Source organism: Orcinus orca, chromosome 7 (genome assembly GCF_937001465.1).
Source record: "Orcinus orca chromosome 7, mOrcOrc1.1, whole genome shotgun sequence".
Taxonomy (NCBI): Eukaryota; Metazoa; Chordata; class Mammalia; order Artiodactyla; family Delphinidae; genus Orcinus; species Orcinus orca.
This window is the reverse complement of record NC_064565.1, coordinates 44,007,201-44,026,425: the sequence shown is the minus strand read 5'-3', so window position 1 is coordinate 44,026,425 and position 19,225 is coordinate 44,007,201. Positions and strand designations below refer to the sequence as shown.

At 35.4% G+C, this 19,225-nt stretch overlaps 1 protein-coding gene across 6 annotated transcripts in view; it reads right to left on the bottom strand.

Annotated features, from left to right (window-relative positions):
- Positions 1 to 19,225, bottom strand: part of GALNT13 (polypeptide N-acetylgalactosaminyltransferase 13) — a 561,510-nt gene that overhangs the window by 474,717 nt on the left and 67,568 nt on the right. The window lies entirely within an intron of this gene.

Genomic DNA, 19,225 nt, shown 5'->3' with positions numbered 1-19,225 from the left:
TCTTTACAGGAGGATTATTTTACTTGTGTAATTAAGGTAATACAAATATTATTCTGATAGATTAATATCTGATTAGCTTGGAAGAAAATTTAGTTGAGATACATGTGACATCCAGGTTTTACAAAGCTTGAAATATATTAATTTTGGAGGACGTCTTTACAAAGAATATAAAATTAAAAATGGTTCCTGATCATATGGACCCTAAAGCTTACGCTTCAATAGCTTTATTGTCAGTAAGATTCAGTTTAGGAACTCTAGAGCCCAAATTTTGTTGTACAATATTATATAATTGTTGATTAATTAATTAATTATTGGGTACCTACTGTGTTCCAATAGTATGTTCCAATATTACAGAATAACCAATACTATTCTAGGCACTGAGAATGAAATGTTGAATGAAACATACAAAATTTTCATCTTCCTAGAGCATATGTTCTAAAGGTGAGAGACACAATAATACATAAATAGATTAGACAAATCCAGAATACATAACAAGATAAGGGCTATAAATTTAAAAGGGTAAGGAGATAGAGAATAGCTTAGAACTGGCTATTTCCACTAAAATGGTTAGGGAAGGTGCATCAGGATTTGATATTTAAATTGAATCATTTAATGATGAGAAAGAGGCAGCCAAGCTAAGAGGGATTTTGTTTTTTCAGTTTTATCCACAGTAGGGAGAGAAGGTGATCAATAGACATTTGTTGAAATGTTAAGTGAATGCATCTGTGGGAAAGCATTTTCAGTAAAGTAGAAAATGCAAAGATCCTGAGATGAGCGTAACTTGCAGTTTTGGGGGGATGGAAAAAAGGCCTATGTGCAGAGAAAGGTGATTAATGGAGAGAATGGTAGGAGATGAGGTTGAAGAGAGGCAAAATCTAGATCAGTTAAATCAATAGTTCTCAGGCCAGGTTGCATGTTAAGTCACCTGAGGAATTTTACAAAGCACCAGTGCCTATGCCCCACCAGAAGCCCCGTCAGCAGAGGGAGGGAGAAGTGGTATTCAAACAGAAGCATTTGTTTTTAAGTCCTCCAAGTTAAGAACCAATGATCCACAGACTTGAAGGCACAATAAAAATTTTGGTTTTAGTCAATGAATGCCAATGAATGCCTTGTCAGGGTTATCAGGGGGAAATCAATAATGTCATGAAGATGTATATAGCCTTGAATTAAGATTCAGAATAAATACTTTGCCCAAATTCTTCATGTGTTTTTCCTTGTACCTAATTTGTATATTTATACACAAACACAGAGAAAACAAAGATGGTCACGTGCAAGCAGAGAATGGTATAAAAACAGTTTCTATTCTTTCTAATGGTGATACCCATAGAATACACTGATCAAGAATTCTGAAAGTTTCTCATCACATAAGAAAAAAACATTCATTTTTTTCTTCATCTAGACTATTTTACGTTACAAAGACTCAGGAAGATTAAGGTGCCAAAACCAAGTTCTTTTCCTGACACACAACTCCAGTGTCCTAGGACCCTCTGACCAACAAGTAATAGGAAGCTTGAATCAGTTTTATCTCTAAAATCTGAATTCTTCTGGTAGCTCCGTGACCTCTGGAAAGCAAGGCAGGAAAAATACCTCAGTAGTTCCACAACTGATTTCCATCCTCCCCCTTCATTGCCACCTCTTCCCAATTCTTAAAATTCCTTACCCACATTTTTTCATAGCACTTATACCTTCTGAAATAAGATTTCTTATTTTTTATTTAGGTTATTCACTCATTTATTCCATTTCTTATCTAGCCTCCCCACTGGCATTCAAGCTCCATAATACTTTTGTCAAATTTGTTTATTGATTTATCCCAACATCTACAGAAGTGCCTAGCACATAGCTCTGATTCAATAAATGAATATTTATTGAAGAATGGAATGAAAGCACATGTGGTCATTATTCTTATTTTTCAGATGAAGAAACTAAGGCTCAAAATGGCAAATGAAGTGTGTAAGGTCACATCTTAAGGAAATAACAAATATAGGATTAAAATGCACATCTTTCTCACCCTAAAGTCCGTGTGTTAACCACTACACGCTAATCTTTAGTAAAGCATTTAAAGCTGATACTAGAATTCTGTGCTGTGGTCAGACTGCAGACAGCCTCTAGTACCAGAGTAAGGAGTTATGACTCTGAGCTGCCATTAGTTGGAAGTTATTGAAGGACACAGAGCACGAAAGTAACAGCATCAAAGTAGTGTTTCAAGAAGATTTATCTGCCATCATTGTGGAGAATAGATGGGAAGGAGAACAACAAGGCAGCAAGACAGTTCAAAGAAAAAAGCATGACGTCCAGATAATTTCAGGAACTAGTCAAAATAAAGTCTATAAATCACTGGCAACATCAGATTACTCTTCACCTGTGAAATGCAGACCTGTTATAAATGTTCATTCAACAAATTTATTGAGGGCACACAATGTTCATAACAGTCATCAACAGGTTCTAGCAAACATTTTATGTCAAGTAATAAGACAAGGTCATCTGTACATGGTCATGCCCATTTCATTCCACTTAGTGGGCATGTGAATAGCACAGATAACTGAAAGATCTTCAAAGAACCACAGTAAAAATAAAAGTGAAAGTAGAAAAGGATCCAAAGCAGAAAAAAGTTTATTCATTCACCAAATGTTGGTTCTGTACTTGCTCTATGAAAGACACTCAGATTATTTCCTGAGTCAGAAATGGATCTTAATCCCCGAATACGAAGTGCCCTTAGTAAGAACAATACCAACAACAACAAAATGCATATAAATAGCCTGAAAAAAAAGAGATTATGATGGAAGAAGTTTAGATAAAGTACTATGTGAACTGAGAGGAGAAACAGATAACCTTAAACTTGGGATTGCAGAAATCTTCAGCGAATTGCTAGTAACTGAGCTATAAAATATATTCCACCAAAGTACATCCAAAATAATGCATTAGTGGATTTTGTGTGTAATTCTTGGTAAACATAAGTAACTTTTAATGACACTGGGAAAAATATAATGATCGTGATGCATTTCTGGAAGAGACATTGTAAAACTCATGAGGCCAAAAGCAAGACTGCCAATTGTACAGGTCCTTTCATGGTCACTATAATTTTTAAGTAGGGTTCTAGGTTGGAATCCTCAAGACTCAGTAGGTTTACCTTGGCCTCTACTACTTGTCTAAGTTTGATAGTTGATATAACTTCCTTGGATCTTCATTTCTCTGTTAGAAAAAAAAAAGTATATGAACCAGTAACCACTTTTCATTTGCTCTTTGTCATATGCGTATCAATTCTAAATGCTATATAATATAAATTTTATCAATAGGTCACTTTATAGATAACCCTGAGTGATCCATACTTGTGAGATTTACTCTGCATACCTACTGTAAAGAGTTACATGCACATATTATGACATAGCTTCCAATTCATTGTAGCTCCTTTTGTCATGAGAAATGAGAACTTCAAATTATGAAATAAGACAATCACTCCAGTAATCTGCTTATATAAGTTGGTAAAAGTTCATATAGTCTCAATATTTCTTAACTATTTTTTCTAGCAGAGGTGACTTTCTGAAATATGTATTCCTACATAACTCTAAAGTATTTTATTTTTATCTTTATATTAAAGTTAGAAAGATGGAGAATTGTATTTGCGATAGTACTTGAACCAGAGATGAAGACTTCTTAATATCACTGTCAGTATCCTGACTGAGCTACTTTGTGATTTGGGACAAGCCATGTCTTCACTCTTTCTATGCTTTCAAGACTATGGAACATTTTTAAAATGGTTCTTAGTGGTTGTATTCATTTTCTAGGGTTGCCATTAACAAATTACCACAAGCCTGGTGGCTTGAGACAACAGAGATTTATTCTCTCACAGTTCTGGAGGCTAGAAGTTCAAAGTCAGGTTGTCAGCAGGGCCATGAGCCTTTCAAAAGCTCTAGGGAAGAAGCCTTCCTTGACTCTTCCAGCTTTTGGAATGCATTTCTTGGCTTGTGGCAGCATAACTCCAATCTCTGCCTCCATTTACACATGGTGTTTTTCTTCCTCTGTCTCTCTCTCTGTCTACTCTTTCTGTGAAGGACATGATTCATTGCCTTCAGGGTCCACCCTAAGGCAGTAACTCTCATCTTAACTACTTACGTCTGCAAAGACCCTATTTCCAAACAAGGTAACATTCTAAGGTTCCAGGTGAACATGAATTTTTTTCAGACATTATTCAACCTATTAAAGCAGTTATGAAATATTCTACCAATTTATATAAAATTAGCATATATATCAAGGCACAAATTTTTATTAATGTTATAAAGTTATATGAAAAAGGAAAATAATCATTGATGCTTCCAGCTGAGTGAGTGACAGACAACGAAGTGGTTTGAGCAGAGGCAAGGCATTATCTGACTTAACTGTTGAGAACAGATTATAGGTGAGCAAGGGTAGAAACAGGGAGGCCAATGAACTGGTGAGAAGTGCTTGAATTCTGAATATATTCTGAAGGAAGAATAAATAGGATGTGCTAATATAAAATGTGAGAGAAGGAGAAGAGTTAAGAATGACTAAGATTTTTGGCTTAAGCAACTGGAGTGCCAAAACTGCTAAAAACTGAGGTAGAGAGGACTGCAAGTAGGGAAGTCTTTGGTGGAAGATTCATAATTCAATTTCAAACACAGTAAGTTTGAGAGGTCTCAGAATCCAAAAGAATATATCTAGTAAGCCTTGGTTGTAAATATCTAAAAATGAAGATAAAGGTGGGAGCTGGATTTATCAATTTTCAAGTTGTAAAATTATAAGATGGCATATAAAGCAAAGAGATCAGATTGGATGAGATCACTAAAGAAGTGAGTATAGATAAAGAACAGATAAATCCAATCCCATTTTCTGAGCTACCTCAACATTAAAAGGTGACATGAAGGGAGGAAACCTGCACAGGAGATTGAGAAGGAGAGTCAATGAGGTAGAAAATCAGGAGAGTGTGATACCCTCTAAGACAAGTAACAAAAGTATTACAAGGTGATAGGAATGATTAAGGTTGTTTCGGATGTTATTCATAGTCAAGTAAGATACGAGTTGAGAATTGGCCATTGGATTTAGTAAGAGGGAGGAGGTAAGTTGTCTTCATAAAAAGTCTTTTTGCTGAAGTCATAGTGGAAAGAAACTGATTGGAGTAGTTTATATTTAAAAGCAATAATTCAAAACAGTGAGTTCACAAAATTCTATTAAGATAATTTTTCTCTTAACTTCTTCATGAAGGTGTCTGAAGACTAAACGATACAGCACATGGTTGAGTGGAAGGCTTGGCATACAGTAGACAATAAGCAGTAGCTCTAATGATGGTAAAGATGTTATTAATTATGCACACAAAACTTCTAATTCTATAGGAGTGCCAATCTCCTCAACAACAATTTCTCACCTCCAGGAATCTATCTTTTGAGATCCAGTTTATATCTCATGTAATAATGAGTAAATTAGGCATGCCCCAAATGGGTACATTAATAATGAAATAAATTACAACTCATCAATTACACTAAAGAAAAAGACAAAACTACAATAGAAACATACTACACAGCAGCAAATAATGAAGACAGTTATAAGTGAGGAACTAATAAAGACTTTTGATACTTTTTATCCTCCCTTTAAAAGCTAGAGGGAAACAAATTATGATGTATGAGATACAATATTGCACAGCCAGTAAAATTGTTTTAAGGAATATTTGATGATGCAGGAAAATGTCCAAAATATAAATTCAAAGGCTTAAGCAGAATATAAAAATGAAATAAAGTAGGATCCCTCTTAGAAATATAAAGAAAAAACCAAAACTTTAATTATAATAATCTATATGTGGTTTGCTTATAGGTATATTTATATCCTTTCTTATATTTTTCTACATTGAAAAAACATTTTTTAAATAAAGATTGTGTTACTGTAACTTGAAAGAAGAATTAATCTTCCAAAGAGGGAATCATGTATTATATTTAAAGCATTTTTTTTTTTTTTTTTGGTTGCGTTGGGTCTCCGTTGCTGTGTACGGGCTTTGTCTAGTTCCAGAGAGTGGAGGCTACTCTCCGTTGTGGTGCCCAGGTTTCTCATTGTGGTGGCTTCTCTTGTTGCGAAGCATGGGCTTTAGGGCATGCTGGCTTCAGTAGCTGTGGCACGTGGGCTTAGTTGCTCCACAGCATGTGGGATCTTCCTGCACCAGGGATTGAACCCATGTCCCCTGCATTGGCAGGCAGATTCTTAACCACTGCTCCACCAGGGAAGTCCTAAGGGATTTTTAATAATAACAATATTTGTAAAGTATTTTTATTTAAAGGAATAAGATTTTGTTTTGAGAACTATTAACTTCAGGTAAATTAGGGGTCTTTTGCACTAATTTCTTTTTGTAGAGTTTTGTATGATTCCTAAAGCATTTTTTTAGTGCATCTATTTAATCCTCAAAAGATGCAGGAAGTGAGATTCCGTTTGGATAAGGCTTCTAGTTAAGGCCAGAGCCATGATAAAGTCCAGATCTTCCAACCACAGGACGGGTGTTCTTGCCACTATACTATTTTATATCCAATATCCCCACTCATTATACCAACAAAATAGAATCAGTGAGACAGACCTATAAGAAAACTCATGTGAAAGTACTTCCAAAAAGTATGAAACAAAACAGATTAAGGATACTGGTTCTAGTAATGCCAAATATAATTTTTAGATGAATATTCTAACACATTTCCACAGCCTGATGCTATTTAGAAATATGGTGAGATTCAATGATAACACAATACTTTCCATTCATTTATCATGAAAAAAAATCATAAAGTTTAGATACAGAGAAGAGTAGGTCTGCTCCAAGCCTCTCATTTTATAGATCAAGGCACAGTGCTACAGGGAGAGGGAGATACCCTAAAAGTAGCAAAGCCGAGATTAGAACTATAATGTACTCATTTTCCTGACTACTGCAGTTTACAACTTGTCAAGTGTTTCATCAGATAATATAAAGCTAAATAATTAAAACAGTTTAACTCTGGAATACGCTTTAAAATCATATCACTTTTAGTCATATGGAAAGGAATCAATGGAATCAAATAAATAGATCATATAAAGACCTTGCTAGATATAAAGATTTTCTACATGCCAATTTTAACATTACAAATCAGTAATGAGAGGAAAGACGTCACAAGTAATTATTGAAAAAAATACACCCTCATTATTACACAAAAATAAAATACATACAGATCAAATCATTCAATGTGAAAAAAATTAAAAACAGAAAAACTCAAAGAATTTGTGAAGACAAGAACCTCTCAGTTTAGTCCTGAACAGGTCTTTCCTCCAATTACAGCCCAAAATTTTATATTTATCTTCCTTTCCCTATGGAGTTTACTGGTACCACCAAATGTGTCATAGTTAGAAGCAGAATTTTACCAACACCCAGATTCTGTAATTGCTTAATATATTCTACAATGTCTAATATATCACATCTTTTAAGCCTTCGTCCGTTTATCTTTACATTTCAAAACTCTGAACATGAGGACAGCATATATTTAAGTTCAGTATTTAATAGTAAAATTTTAATGTAAATACAATAAAACATAAAAATGTAAGTACAATAAAACATAAAAATGATTTTTAAAATTGTGATTAGAAAGTACTCTAATTAGCAAATGTGTTTTAAATTAAATTACAAATAACATGGTGAGATAAGTATTCTCATATATTGATAATGAGATGTGAATATTAGTGGCCTTTCCAGGAAGTCATTAAAAATGTCTATCAAGAAACTTTTAAAAATATGTACACCTTTAAAAAATAAATCCCATAACCAAGAATATAGCCTAAGAATATAATCAGCAATATGTTTAAAACTGTTTAAAAACAACTTCCTAAAAATGTTCATAACATTATTTAGTGGTAAAAAAATTAGGAGCAATACACATGAAAATTAATGAAAGGTAGTTAATTATGGAAGTTATGATAAATACATATGATAAAATATTACCCATTAAAACTATGTTTTGAAAGCTATCTCATGCAGGACAAAATGCTCATGCTATATTGATCAAAAAAAGTTTAAATATTAAATTTTATTTTAGTATGTGGAAATTTCTGGATGGCATTCCACATTATTTTTCTTCTCTTTATTTGTATTTTATATTTTACTACAATAATTATTTATTAATTTTATTATCAGAGAAATAAATAGTACTTTTTTTATGTTAATATAATAGATTAGATTTTTCATTTGCCTTCAAGTTAAAATATCTAAAGAAGATTTGGTTAGTAACAGTTGGATACTTTTCAAGTTATATAACAAATTTTACATCAATTCTGTATAATATGCAATGAATTCTAGAAAATAAACTCAAATATTTATAACTAAGTCATACATATAAGCAATAGAAAAACTTATAGATGCATACTGAGAAATATTACAATGAAGTGTTGTTCTTATTTCTAAAATCCATTCCTTTCTTATCTTCAAGGAACAAATGTTTCTGGAACAGCTGAGTTTTTATTTTGGAAAAATATAACCTTGACTCTCTTCACATCATACACAGAAATTAACTCAAATCTTATAAACTACAACCATAAATCTTCTAGAAGAAATACAGAGTGGCCTCGGCGTAGGCAGAGATTTCTTAAATAGAATACCAAAAGAACAACAAAAGAAGAAAAAAGATACACTGGACTTCATCAAGATAAAAAATCTCTGCTCTTTGAAAGATACCTTTTAAAAAATTTTAAAAGGCAAGCCATAAACAACCCAATTACAAAATAGCCCAAAGAACCTGACAAACACTTCATAAAAGAAAACTGGCCCCCAAAAAAATGAAAAAAAAATCAATATCACTAGTTATCATGACACACAAATTAAAACCACCATGATATATCATTACAAACTCACAAAAATGGTTCAAATTACAAACACTGACTAGGAAGTGTTGGCTAGGATGTGAGTAACTAAATCTCTCCTATGTTGCTGATGGGAATAGCAAAGTCTAACAACTTGGGAAAACAGACTGGCAGTATCTTACAAAATTAAAATACATTTAGCATATGACTGAGCACTACCACTCCTTGATATTTACCCAAGAGTTGTAAAAACATATGTCCACATATGTAAACAAAGATTTGTGTACAAATGTAGCAACTTTATTCATAACAGCCATGGAAAGAATGTAAATGTCCATCAACAGGTGAAAGGATAAACAAATTGTAATATATACATACAACAGAATACTGCTCAGCAATAGAACCTCTGATACACTCAACACCATAGATTAATCTCAAAACCCATATGCTGAGCAAAAATAACCAGACACACAAGAATTCATAGTCATCGTCAGATTTTCTAGAATAGGCAAAACTAACAAATAGTCACAAAAGACCTATCAGTGGTTGTCTGGGGCTAGAGTGGAGGGATTGACTGCTTGGGATGTGTGGGAACATTTTAGGGGTGTCATCCTTGTGAGGTTGAACCCTGGGATTCACTTGTCAAACTCATCAAATTGCACACTTAAAAGGGAGCATTATGTTATACCTCAATAAAACTTATTTTAAAATAATATTTCTTACCTAGCTACTATCCTCAATCATTCCCAAAGTTATATTTACATTGAGCCTTACTTATTGACTAACCATGGGTCCTGTTCTACAGCTCCATCACTTTATTCTCGGTAATTTTCCTTTTTTATTGGATTTTTTTCACTTTTAAACCTGTCCAGTATTACTTTCTTTTATTCATTTTCCATCATCTCCATTTTCCCATCTTCTTTTTACAGATGAATAAAATCTACCACACACTTACATCTTTTTCAATATTCCTCAGTCGAACTTTCATAAATGTTCCTCTGGGTCTTCTATGTATTAGTTCATTCCACACATCCTACCTGATCTGCCTGCTCTGCTCCATCAGAGCTCTCTTCAATGACAGCACTACCATGTGTCAATATGCAGTGTTCTTAGACACCCTGCATCACAGTGACTGTGTATAACAGTGCAATGCAAGACACATTCTGAAGGAAAAAAAGAGAGTCCCTTGGCTATACATTTGCCAGCTGGGGCTGTAAATCAAACTACATAAGCCAATAAAAAGTAAAAGAAAAGGTTTGGACAATGTGTGTAAACAGTAACAACAACAAAAATATGTTTGCCATGATAATTGAGTTATTTCAAGTTGCTTAATCATCCACCTATACCGGATACTCTATTATCATGAGAACACTCAGAAAGTGCCACGCTGCTTGTGCATTCATTCAACAATTATTAATTGAGCACCCAGGATGAGTAGCTGTCTCTGCTGCAACACAGCCCTTTAGTGACCATGATTTCCAGTGGGCAGAGATAAAATTTGTCCATTTCCATTTTACTGGTGGACTATTTGGTAATACGTTTTGTCCTCCATTCTCTGCTCAGTCTACTCTAGTCTTTATGGAATTGACAATTAGATCTTGTCCTCAAAAGGCAGATGTTGGCTTATTGATGTTTTTTCTCTTTATTTCATATATTCTCACCCCTCCTGACAGCACAGCATTGATATGCTGACATTTTATTCATACAATTCTGAATTCCTTTCTCCCCCTCTAAACGTGAAAATAAGAGTGATTCTTTATTTTTCTAACCCCAGCTCTGACACAATCAAGCACTCAAATGTTTGTTGAATGGATTGTCTCATTTTACTTCATACTAAATAAGTAAAGATTTTGAATAGTTACTTTTTTATACACTATCTAAACTTGATTTTACGAAACAGAAAACTTTCTTGTTCTACCAGTTAATTTACAGAGCAAAGAATTTAAATGAATTAATATTCCATTTAGTTACCATCTAATTCAAGTGGTTTTAATTAATAAATAAAACTTGAGCATCTGAGTCTCTATCTGAATAAAGATAAAAATGTATTAGTGCTACTCTCTTGCATATTTAATAAACAGCACTGCATTACCCTTCCAAACTTTATCTGACAATAAACACATTTTTCTTTTCCAGAAACCTTCAATGGTTCCCCATTTCCTAAAGAACAAAGTTAAAAATTCATTTCCCCAGTACTCAAAGTCCTTTAAAATCTGTCTTTATCCTAACTTTTAACCTAAAATCTAGAAATCCCCTTTGAGTCTGACTCTGCCCCAATCAACCGATTCACTGATTTCTTACATCCTCATTTTGGGAAAGCCAATAGCTTTCCTCTGATAATTTATTCCCTCCTGGTACTTGCTTCCTCCCAGTTTTCCAATGTCCACATAATTTATGTATGTCAGGGCCTCTCACAGCAGTTTACTTGGTATCTCTCTTATAGCAGCCACCACTTTCTATCTTGTAATGTACATGTCACGTCTCCAGTAGACTGTGTGATTCCTGAAGACAGATGTTCTATTTGATTAAACTTTGGATATTTCATATTACCTAGCCCAGTACCATTGAATAAATGGATGCAAAAATTGTATCAATCATTTTTATTAAAGTTTTGGGAAAAAACAGTGCTTCCCTACTGTTCAGAACTTTTAATCATTCTTTGTAAGACTTCAGAGGCTTGGCCCCAAAGGAAACTGCTGAAGAAAATTGCAACCTAAATTAATTAGTATACTGTAGAAACTCAATAAATGTAAAATTGCTAAAGTCTGAAAGCCTACCTTTCAGACAGGTAAGCCTGCCAGAGTACTATTCTCCTAATTAAATATGACATTTTTTTACCCAAGGTCGGTGGCCACCTCCTTCTTTGTCCTCCAGAAATATTCCTATATGCGTAAATATTTTATAAATACTATACAAATGTTATGATTATTTTGCCTTAAATTAGTCTAGGCACCTGAGTCAGGGACACGGCATAACACTGTGGTTCAAAGTGTGGGCTCAAAAGTCTGACAAACCAGGCTGTGAGCCCTTTCTTCCCTCTTCTTAGTTTTGAAACCTTGGGGAAGTTAATTAACCTTTTCAGATCTCAGTTTCTTATATGTAAATAAGAATAATAATAGTACCTACCCTCAATGCCACTGTGAGAACTAATCGAAACAGTGTATCTATAAAGCACTTGGCACAGTAAACCTCATAATTATTCATTATTACAATTTATTTTTCTTCCTGACATTGCTATGTCCATGTGGACTGGAGAAGGGCTCAGAGTGAATTGTAAATAAAACTATGAAAGGCAAAAGCAAAATCAAAAGTCAAAATTTTATAAAGTCTATTAACTTTTGAAAACTATTTATAAACTTGATCGAAAATTATCTGGGACATATATGCCTTTAATCCAAGGTGACTGTCCATATATCCCACTTTTTGTATGACTATAAATATTATCACCTGAAAGTTCCAGTGGTCATCATAATTTATGTGGGGCAATTCCAATACTGACAGTGCATTTTAACCAATCACACTCTTCTACCCTCCCCCCAAAAGGTAAAGCCATATTTTTAAAAAACAAGAAAAATGTGGCATTAGGGTTCTTTTCCTTTTTAATTAATTAATTAATTAATTAATTTAATGGCTGTGTTGGGTCTTCATTGCTGTGCATGGGCTTTCTCTAGTTGCGGTGTGTGGGGGCTACTCTTCATTGCGGTGCGTGGGCTTCTCATTGCAGTGGTTTCTCTTGTTGTGGAGCACAGGCTTTAGGCACGTGGGCTCCAGTAGTTGTGGCACGCAGGCTCAGTAGTTGTGGCTCGCGGGCTCTAGAGTGCAGGGTCAGTAACTGTGGTGCACGGGCTTATTTGCTCCGCGGCATGTGGGATCTTCACAGACAAAGGCTCAAACCCGTGTCCCCTGAGTTGGCAGGCGGATTCTTAACCACTGCACCATCAGGGAAGTCCCAAATGTGGTGTTAGTTTTAACACTTTAATTCACAAGTTTTCGGTTTCCTCTCACACCTAGTCACAGGAACTCTCCCCTGAAGCACTAAAGATTAATCAAACAAAATCAATAAACATTTACTGTTTAATAAATAAGTACATGGCTAGGCGTTAATGTTATGAGAAGATCATTTAGAAAGAAACAAAAGAGGGAATTCTCTGGCAGTCCAGTGATTAGGACTCTGCTCTTTCCCTGCCAGGGCCTAGGTTCGATCCCTGGCTGGGAAACTAAGATCCTGCAAGGCTACCTGTGTCCCCAGATTTATGAGAGGAAAGCAGGGAGTGTCCCAGGCAGGACCAAGGGAAACATGGAGGTATGGCATCGAGATTCCAGTCAACAATTCCACTCATCTTCTTGATTTCCCCCAATTCAGAGCAGCAGTGAAGAGGTCTTAAGGGATACAAGTGGATGAAAGTAACTTTGCAAAACCTTAAAATACCAGATAAGGTGATACTTACTGTTTTATAAATGATCTGAAACCAGAATGGTCCCTAGGAAATATTTTCCTGACTGGGATTTATACATCCTACTAGACAGGGAGTTTTGGCTGAGTCTCTCTAGTGTCTCTGAGAATGAAGACAATCCAGTCAATTCACATTTTCAGACTGTGTACTCCATACTGGTATTTGAATGAAAGCATGGCACTTAAACTCCAATGCAAACTGGCATTAAGTGATAACAAAGCCCTTTACTGAACTTGCATTGTAATACCCAACTCCTGTTCCATTGGTTGTTAAAATTCTGGCACTCCCTCTTAACCACACCGTGAAATCATAGGAGGTACTGGTCTCTGGATCCAGCTCCTGGCACAGCGCTACTCTAACCCTTACAATGTCCTACGTTACAAGAGCACCAGAAGCATCTTTTGTTCTAATGTTTGGTCCATGACCCTGGTTCCTGACACGGAGCTCCTACATCCCTTGGAATTTCCTGGGATTAGAGCATCTAATAGGAGCATCTTTTGTTTTAATGAGGTGACTCTGGGTGGGCTCCTGGATAGCTCCTGGATGGGGCTGGTCACCAGAAAGACCAGGCCATGATTAGATGCTTGGAATATTCAGCTCCACCTCCCATCCTCCAGGAATGGGAGAAGGGCTGGAGACTGACTTGGCAATCGATCATATCTATATGATGAAACCTCCATAAAAATCCCAAAAGTATAGGGTTCAGAGAATTTTTGGGTTGGTCAACACATCTACATGACAGGAGGGTCATATCCCCAACTCCATGGGCACAGAAGCTCCTGTACTTGTGACCTTTCTGGACCTCAACCTATGTAACTCTTCATCTGGTTGTTCACACATATCCTTTATTATATCCTTTATAATAAACTGGTAAATGTAAATAAATGTTACCCTGAGTTCCGTGAGGCATTCTGGCAAATTATCAAACTCAAGAAGTGTTCAAGGAAGCGCCAAGTTATAGCAGGTTGATCAGAAGTACTGGTGACAACCTGGGACCGGCGATCCGTGTATGAAGTGGGGGCATCCTTGTGGGACTGAGCCCTTAACTTGTGGGGTCTGATGCTTACTCCAAATAGGCAGTGTCAGAATTGTAGGACACTCAGCTGACGTCGCAGAGAATTGCTTGGTGTGGGGGAAAAGTCCACACATCTGGTGTTAGAAGTATTGCGTGTGTGAGTAAAAGAGAAACACAGAAGTGATTCCCCATATGCTCGCTCTGCCTCAGTTTCCTTATATGTAAAAGAAGAAGAATGTCTACTTCACATATTTTTTGTGAAAATTAAGTTAACATGTGTAAATAATTTAGAGCAATCATAGCTTATAATTATTTTTGTTATCATTGGCTAATGTACTTATCTTTGTCTATATACAAGCAACAACTCTTTCTTAGATATTCCTCTCCCTCCCCTTTTCTTGAAGGTAAATTTTATTTCATTTCCCAAGTATGTGTAATATGTTCAAGATTCAAGATCAGTTAAAGAAGTGCAGGTTCCTTCCCTTCTCGAATATCATAACTTTAGATCCCTTTTGTCTTCTGTGATGATGAGAAGGCTCTTCTGGGGTTTCTAAGCAGACCTCTCCCCATGTCACTTCCACATCACCAGTTCTCATAGCAGACTACACATTGTCTATGGACTGACCAAAAGCCAGATACGAAAATAGTTCATTTTCCATAGTTTTATTGAAAAAAATAGCTAGAAACATAATTCTTCATTTGGAGATGAGCGTGACTTAAAACCATGACTCATATCCATTTTGTTTTACAGATGGTGACTGAGGCCCAGAGAGACAAATTAACTTGCCTGAGGACGTGTGGCCCTGGGTGGAGGTGGTGGAGGAGGACTCATTATGCATGGTGCTCATGCAGACTGGCCACATGACCTCAGATTTCCCCAAAGCGTTTGTGGGTGCACTGCAGCAACACCGGTCTTTTTAAATACCTGTTCTCTCAAATAGCTATTCTAACTCTTCCAACTTGGGAGCAGCACCACTTAGTACTCCATACCAGTTAGGAGTTAGAAATATCCTTCGGTGCAGGCTTTCCTGGTTGCGCAGTGGTTGAGAGTCCGCCTGCATCAGTCCGGGAAGATCCCACATGCCACGGAGCAGCTGGGCCCGTGAGCCATGGCCGCTGAGCCTGCGCGTCCGGAGCCCGTGCTCCGCAACGGGAGAGGCCACAGCAGTGAGAGGCCCGCGTACCGCAAAAAAAAAAAAAAATATCCTTCGGTGCATTTTAGCTCTAAGTGGCCCCAGAGTGGCATAAAAGAGTTAATATGCTCCCCTGACAAGAACTTATGTTACCCAAAAGCAATCCTTTAGAAAATAGGAAAAGGAAAAGGATTCATGGGTCTGTATCTAATATTGGAACAAGTCTTTGTGCTCCCATGAAAGTCCCTAAAATAATCATTTTTTACAGCATCGTTCAATAATTGATGTGCGAAATGATAATGCTGACTCAGAAGGAAAGATTTAATTATATCCCATATACTCCATTTAATAAGGAAGAGAAGAATGTAATCCGTTTTAGAAAGAATAATGATGGCTTTTAAGTTTGATACTTAGAGTTTAATAATGTAGTCAACTTCCTACTGAACAGTTCCATTCAGTTGCCCAACATGTGTCTCAAACTCAACATGTCCAAAATAAACTCAATATCCACCCTCAAAACGTCTCCTTCTCCATCTCCGCTCTCAGGAAACTGGATCAAATAATGCACTGCAAGAAACCTGAGATCTGTCCTCGGCACTTCCATCTCCTCCACCCGCCAGAGCCAGTCAAGCAAGCTCCCAATATCTCAAATACCTCTTCATTATACCCACTTCTCTCACAACTCACTGGCACTGCTCTGCTCTATGCAGCCCTCACCTCCCACACAGAATTCACGAAAGGCTACCACAACTTCCTACCCTGCCTCCGTGAAGAGATGGCTCTTCCCCAATCTAGTCTCCACATGTGATCTCTCCACAACACAGAGGTGATCATGTCTGCTGTCTTTTAAACCTCTTCAGTGGCTTCCCATTTTTTTCAAATCCATTCAGTGGCTCTTATTCACTCGCTTAGTTATCTGTATTATGTAACAGATACATCAAACCCACATCCAAAACAAACCTAGGACCCTAGTAACGCTCCACATTACTGTTGCCCCCTGCACATGACAAACGACATCCTAAATCCTATGTTCATAATTAGCTTTATTGCTTCATAAAAAGTCTTGTCATATCTCTGTAGAGTCCTAAAGCGTATATTTTAAATTTTTAGTTAGTTTTAGCTTTTCAAATTGTACCATGCCATATATCATCTCTGAAAGATATCAATAAACTTCTGTACTTACTATTGTATCATGAGGATTAATTCATACTGGTACAGGTTGCTGTAGTTCATTCATTTTGACTAAAATATACTATTCTCTTTCATTTTATATCACTATTCATACATCAGCTTTTCCTTTGACTGACCTATGGATTATTTTCAGCTTTCATTTTTATGAACAGTAGCACTATGAAATATTTGTTTATATGGAAAAACTTATATCACTAGGAGTGCTGAGTCATCCATGAATTTTTTAGATTTCAGAGATGATGCCAAACCGTTATCTGAAGTTACTATAAAAATGTGGAGGTGCATCACCTCTAACAACTGGTATTATCAGCCTTTTTAATTTTTGCCAATTGAATGAATATAAATACATCATTATAGTCTTGGTCTGCATTTCCCTCATCACAATTAATGTTAAATATTTTTTCATAAGGTTCTTTTTTTGTTTTGTTATATTTGTTTCCTTTTCCAAGGAGTATCTATTCATGTTTATTGCCCATTTTTTCCTGTTGGCCTATGTGGGCTTCTCATACTAATAACGGGAGTTATTTATATATACCTGACAATAACCTCTCAGTTACATGTTCTTTGAACATCTTCTACAGTTTGCAACTTCCCTTTTTACCTTTTTTAAGGTATATTTAAGTGAATCAACTTTCTCAATTTTAATATAGTCAAATTTATCAATATTTTCTTTTATGGTCAATGATTTTGTATAGTGTTTTAGAATTGTTCCTTAATTCATGGTCTTATAAATGCCTATTTTTTTTCTGCTAAAAGTTAAGTTTTCTTGTGACATTAATATTTCCAAAGTATATCTTGGTTTATGACATGAGTTAAGCATCCAGCTTCATCTGTTTTCCACCTAGATTACCATTTTATTTTCAGCTATATTTATTGAAAGAGCTCTTCTTTCCCACATTGATCTGTAGTGCTTCCTCAGTCATATACTGAATGGTCCAAACTTGTGTGTGTGTACTTCTAGGGTCTCTATTCTGTTGCATTGTGCAGTTTGTCTACCCTTTGTGCCAATTACTACAGTCTTGATCACCAAGGTTTTGTTAAGGAATTTGCCAAAAGTCACACAACTAATTCAAGGTGGAGGAGGTGAGGACCAGGCCGGTCAACAAAGCTGGGCTTTTAACTGTGGGGTAATCTTGTTATACCACCTATGAAGCCAGAGGTCCTGATGCTTGGGATTTTTTTCTTTGACCATTACTAGACTATGTTCTTCTTTTTTTTTAAATTGAGATATAATTGACATGCAACTTTGTTAAGTTTAAGATGCACAACTTGTTAACTTGAGAGGCACTTAACAAATAATTGATGATTTGGTGAATGAATGAACATATCTCAAAAATTAATTCAGAGTGTATGCTAATATTGGGTATTTACAAGTTGTTTAAAATTTAGAACTAGAAGGGATCTTAGAAAACCCCTAGTCCAAGCCCTTTGTTTTAATAATGGAGACACAAAGGTCTGGAAAGATCAAATTTTTTGTCAAAAAAGCCTGTTTTTAACATATCTAGAACATGAAAATTTCAGTCAAGTGCACTTTGCACAACATCACCTACCTGTAAATAAAATATTATTTGAAATACATGGCACAAATTCCTAAATAAAGTAATATTCTGAAATAATAAGTAACAGTAGAAGATGAAATTAAAAACCATAAAGCCTAATTTTCATTTTTTCAAGACAAATATTACTGTATAACATTAAATAAGTCTTAAAAATAAAGAGAGTATTGTTTAATTTTACATTTTAAGTACATGGAAAAATTACTATTTTTGCCTTGCATCATTAAATTTTACTTTTTGAGATTTGAAACTTAGCATTAAATCAGCAAAACTGCTTTTTTGGTACTTCCAGAAAAGGCTGTCATAGTTTTGCTGAATCAGATTATAACATTTTTTGTGACCAATCTAGAAGTCTCCATTCAACAAATGACAAAGTGAACATTCTAAACTGATGTGATCCATCAAAACACATTTCCACTTTCAGCCAAGCAGCAGCTCAACTGGTTCTAACAAAAAACCAAAAAAGGCTGATTTATTCTGGGATCCTAACCAAAGATCAGCAAATTAATCCCCATATTCATTTATCGAAAACTGATGGACTCATAAAGTTCTCCTCTTTGAATAATTCTAATTAAAGGCATAAAAAATGTATATAAACTACCTATATGGGTCTAGGTTCTGTCAGTTCCAAAGTACTTTCTCTCAATTCTTTGTATTAGTCAAAAAATGTAGTGAGAGAATTAGACTCATTTTGAAAAGAGGAAGATAATCAGAATTTCTCCAATTGGACCAGAGAATTATTGCAAAGCAAACTAAAGATGTCCAACAAACTCTTTCAACAAAAATTAATTTTTGGAAATGCTTTTCTCTGTTTCCCTAAACTTCACACAACTGATAATATCAATGAAATTCATTTTATTAGCATAGTTTGATTAATAAATAACCTCAAAAATATCTGTAACATTAAAAGCAGATTACATTCATTAAATAAATGCAAATCTCAAGTCAGTAATTTAGATTCACTTTTCCAAAAGGTACAAACATATCAACAGGAACTCAAAGTTTACCTTTTGTCATGTTTATAAAGAAACATTTTGCTAAGTAGAGAATGAATGTAAACTAGATTTTTTTTAA